This window comes from Daktulosphaira vitifoliae, unplaced genomic scaffold, assembly GCF_025091365.1.
Source record: "Daktulosphaira vitifoliae isolate Bord-2020 unplaced genomic scaffold, ASM2509136v1 Scaffold_5, whole genome shotgun sequence".
Classification (NCBI taxonomy): domain Eukaryota; kingdom Metazoa; phylum Arthropoda; class Insecta; order Hemiptera; family Phylloxeridae; genus Daktulosphaira; species Daktulosphaira vitifoliae.
Genome location: NW_026099576.1, coordinates 20,077,069 through 20,082,124, shown reverse-complemented (window position 1 = coordinate 20,082,124; position 5,056 = coordinate 20,077,069). Strand labels below are relative to the sequence as shown.

Below are 5,056 nucleotides of genomic sequence, written 5' to 3'. Positions count from 1 at the left end.
TGTACCTTTTCTCGACCGATTATCATCATTATCATTATTGTTATTATATTGTGTGTGTGTATGTGCCACTGCTTGATGTACTGCCACCCGTTCGGTACCATATATCCCATTCAAATACCGTACGCTTCGCTGTCTATCTCTGTTTCTCACACGACGTCCGTCTCGCCCGTCCCGTACTCGATATACTTTGTGGGAATCTCACACATTCGCTGCTGCGGGTTTTCACGACATTGCTCTGTACACCGCAATGTTATGACCGTTAGTAGTAAAAAGTTAATATCCTCAATCGTCGTAGCTCTTTCTAAAAAATATTTTAGAAATTCAACCGAAACAGTCCCAATTCAACGTTCCAATTTTAGCCATTAGCAATTGCAGTTGGTTTTCAATCGACTGTTATTATTTTACGATGGTCTTCCATTGACTTTGTTCGAATGAGTAATCGACAAGAGGCTTCGCAATATTGTTTTTACCGCTGCGTAGTAGGAGTACATTTTTTCAAAAGTTTTTTTTATTTTAATGGTTTTCAATAACGTCAGAAAAAAGAGAGAACGACGCCATGAAAATTGATATGTATATATTCATAAAAGTAAATGTTCTGTTGTAGTTCATTTAAATAATATTAAATACATAGTAAGCACACTAAGACTATTCATAAAATTACTATAGCAATTAACTTTTATTTCGATGGATGAAATATTGTACAAGTAAAACGTAATTATTTGTTCAACAACACTTGATGGCATTTCCTTAGCACCTTTACGTGAGTTTATCTTGTTTCGATATATTTGTTTTAATTGTTTTATTAAAGCGGCAATTGTAATAAAAGGATGGACGAGTTGTTTTATATTTATTATACAGATTTAAAGAAAATATAAACTGTCCGCCAAGTTATATTATGTATTTTAAACATAACAAAGCACTTAATGGAATCACTGTTATACCGAGTATGACTAAATTTATATTTAACTACATTTCAAAGCAAACTACATTTGAGAAACATTTTCTTATTTTACTTGATAAGAAAACATCATAAAGTATACTAAAAATTTAGTACTTGAGAAGAGTTAAAGATAGAACTAGTTCAGCTTGAGTTCCATCCCAATTAATATTCTGCAAAGAAGTTGATTATTGAAATATTGGATTTCCATTTTTTTACTGTTATATTTAATAATTAATAATGACTCATGCTTTTAAAACGTTATTGAAGTACGGACCTCTTAACATAAAATAAACATCATTTGATGATATTTTAATAAACAAACACAATTGATAGCTCATAACTAGAAGTTGTTTATAAGTTAATCTTACTATTGGTTCTTCCTAAATCAAGATGTTTATACAGAATATAAATCTATTGGTATTGTAAAATTATACAATCCTTCATATAATAAAACGAGTTGCAAACAAAAAACAATATTGAACGAAGTTTGTAGGAAATTTAATTGTAAGGAATATTTGTAATGAAAGATTTTTTAAGTATAAGAATATTTCTAAAACAAGGAATTCTTTGGCCGAACAAGAAAAAGATTTATTTTTTCGTTTACAATAAAACTCATCTTGATAAGTCTCCTAAAAAATATTTTATATTGACTTTATCGTAAGAGCTTAATGAGAAAAAGTGTATGAAACTACTTCTTTGGTTCAATTTTCAAAAGGAAGTATCGCATTATACTTAGCATCCTTTAAAAAATATAGAAATATTGATTAAAAAATAAAACACATTTGTAAAAAAAAATTATTGAACTTCTTGTTAAAACAATGAAAATTTAAGGTTAAATATGAAGGCTAATATAAATTAATTAAGGTTACTATAGTACATTATAGTGTACTAATATTAGTTTTTATTTTTAATTACAGTTGTTATAAATTTGTTAGTACCTTCCACTAATTTCTATCAACAATTAAGCAATAAAGTTCTGTGTCTTAGTTTTAAGACCAGTTGACAGGTGGCTCCGTTTGCTGAGAGATAAGTACAGTAATTGCAGTCCAGAAATTGCCTCTCTCCGGCGACAAACCCGTCTAGGACTATCCATGATCAAGAAACCCTCTCCTCGAGGAAGGCTGCTATTGCTCTTAAAATGCTACAAAAGCAGAAAAAAAACATCACAGCAAAAATAACTTTTTTTGTGATAAGCCAAAAAAAAAAAGTTTTGGAAATAAATTTATAGGTCCTAGAAATAATTAATAATATGGTCCTCCTAATAGGTATTGGTGTGACGCAGTGGACCATCAGTTGCTGCCTTAGCACTAATGTTCATCTGCGCTGTTGCTGTTAGTTCCTTGATGTGTAAACATACAGAAATCTAAGCATAACGCAAACCAAATCTCCTACCCTCAACGGATAAATAGTGACCTTTGTCTTTCTGACTACAAATCTATACGCGATCGACGTATTTTGAGATGCAACCTGCAAAGGTGGTCAACTAGTCTTTAAGAAGACCCATGATAAAAAAGATGACTTAATATGAGTGCTTAAAAATAAAAATAAAATGTAAATTTAATATATTAAATTTGTTTTATTTATATAATTGGAAAAATCATTATTCATTTCATTAAAAATGAAATTATTATGTTATCACATATAAAGTTATTTTAAAGCTTTCAAGCTTCACTATTTATAAATTAACATTAAGTATAATATTTGTATTATATTAAACTTAAGTACATTTATTTTCAAATCATAAAAATTAATTTTTTTTTGTGGTAAATTTATGCTAGAAAATTCATAAAAATACAAATGGTACTAGTGTACTTAATATAAATCATAGTGTCAATTTAAACGGGTTACCACCTCTAACTACAAAATTAAAAACGCAATTTTAACCAATTTAAGTTTATATAACAAACGTAAAAATTATATTTAGATATGTAATACTAATTGGCATTTTTCATGGTTATGAAAAACTGTTTTCAGTCAAGTTCCTTTTCAAAAAGAGAGCGAATAATTTCTTTTGAACAATTTAGATGTACTAGCTCTGATCAGAGAATAGAATCGAGACGGATTGGCAATCGTTGCGGAAATTAATTTTTTACTTGCATTTTAAGTAAAGAACAGATTCAATAGTTTATCCCATGGCCAAACCTCTGAGTCTGCAGTTAAAAGAATCATGATAATGGATAGATATGTCACGGGTCTAAAATTAGGTAACTCTCTCCAAATTTCAAATCTTTTGACTTAATATTTGTCAATTTATCGGTTTAGTAGAAGCCGAGAAAAAATGGTGACAGGTGAAAATAACTAAGACCTTTTTAGCTTTTCGAAATAAAAAATATGTTTATAATTAAAAAATATTACTAGAAATTTTACAGGTTTCAATAAAGAATTGTTAGTTTACTTAATTATTTTTTAATTTAAAATTCTTTAAACAATAAGTTTTACAATGTAAATAACCAATAAAAAACCAGATAACCAGTTTGGATAGCCAATAAAATTTGTGAATTACGGAATTATAATCACACAAATTTTAAATATTAACATTGAACAACTTTTTACATAAATTTTATTTTCATGTTTCTGTATTCAAGAAAATATTTAACATGCAAATTGAATTATATAGAAACATTAGTATAAACGTAGTGAGTATATTAATATGAAGAAATAATATTTATCATACGATAAATGAGGAAAGTTTAATTCAAGTATTATAACCTTCTAATAATATTGGACGATAATTATTGTGTATTATTTACCACGTATGATACTCATATCAATCAAACATTTAGTAGTTATTATTATTGTCATTATTGAAGATAATTAATCTCTATAAATGTATTAACAAATAATAAATCAATAATCATAATACACAATAAATAATTGTTTTTAATATAATACGATTAAGTCAAGAAAAGACTACAGAAAAAAAAAAAAAGATAATACTCAAATAAATGTTTATTTTAGTAAACTGATATTTGAATTGATTTCTTTTTGGTTACAGGTGCGGTTATTGTTAGTTTTTGACCATTGTTGAGTATGATAATGTAAAATCAACAAAAGAATAAGTACATGTCCATATTCTCGATTTTAATACAATATTTTATCAGCGAGTTATCCAGTAGTAAAATTAAAACGACAAAATCGTTTCCATAGTACAGTATTGATCTGTAAAATCTCAAAATACCCGGAGGTCTGTCATTAATGTTGAATTTATCGTCTAAAGGATTCTATTTTTTCATCATTATTAATACTTTTAGTAAAACGCCGGATTCAACAACTTATTTATGGTTCCGGTCAATATGTAGCTATTCGACATTAATAAGGTAGTTACCCTATTATTTTAGGAGACACAGGAAAAAATAAATAACCATAATTACTCTTATTTTGTTTTACTATTTTCTTATGCAGAGGTCATACAATCACTATAAGTTGAGAAGAAAATAACAATATAAAGAAAATTTAAATCAGAGATATAATTAGGTTTTTTTATGGAAAGGGACATCAAAAAATTTGTTGACTACTTTATTCCAATTAAAAAAAATTAAATGTTAGTTTCACCGTGTATTTCATTTTTTTGTGGAGGGGGGGGGTAACTATTATCTCTATATTACCTGACTACGTCCCTAATTGGAACTAAATCAGCAGAATAGCAAACTAGTATAATGTAACAAGCTATTCGTACACTAAACAAATTCCTTTCCTTGTAACTAGAGATTATTTACGTTACCTTATGTTTATTCAACAATAAAAAATGAATTTATTTGATTTTAATTCAAGATAATGCAGTTATTTAAACGCTTTCAGTAACACGTCAACCTTTGATCAGAATTATGCGTTTTTTTTCAAAAAAAAAAAAAAATTATCATGTAACATTGAAATTTATGGTTTACGTAAATGTTTTTGCTAAGACAATTAATTAATTAATATATTCAAACTAAATTATTATTCAAACATACAATTTATGTTTGCGTGTATGCGTGTATTTATGTATACCTTATAAAAACTCGTTTATTTTTTGATGGAAAATAGGTTCAATGAATTAGATATTTCCGGTAAGATGTTAATGAAGATATTGTGTAATATATAAGTATGTAATTGATGTACGATAAATCGAAAAGTGTG

The 5,056-nt window shown here is 27.3% G+C and overlaps 1 long non-coding RNA gene across 1 annotated transcript; it reads left to right on the top strand.

The window, feature by feature from the left end:
* The first annotated feature begins 641 nt into the window (after window positions 1–641).
* LOC126907365 (uncharacterized) lies at window positions 642–4,617 on the top strand. Its single transcript, XR_007704495.1, has 3 exons — window positions 642–760; window positions 3,936–4,257; window positions 4,343–4,617. It is a non-coding gene; the product is annotated as an uncharacterized LOC126907365 (long non-coding RNA).
* Window positions 4,618–5,056: the final 439 nt, after the last annotated feature.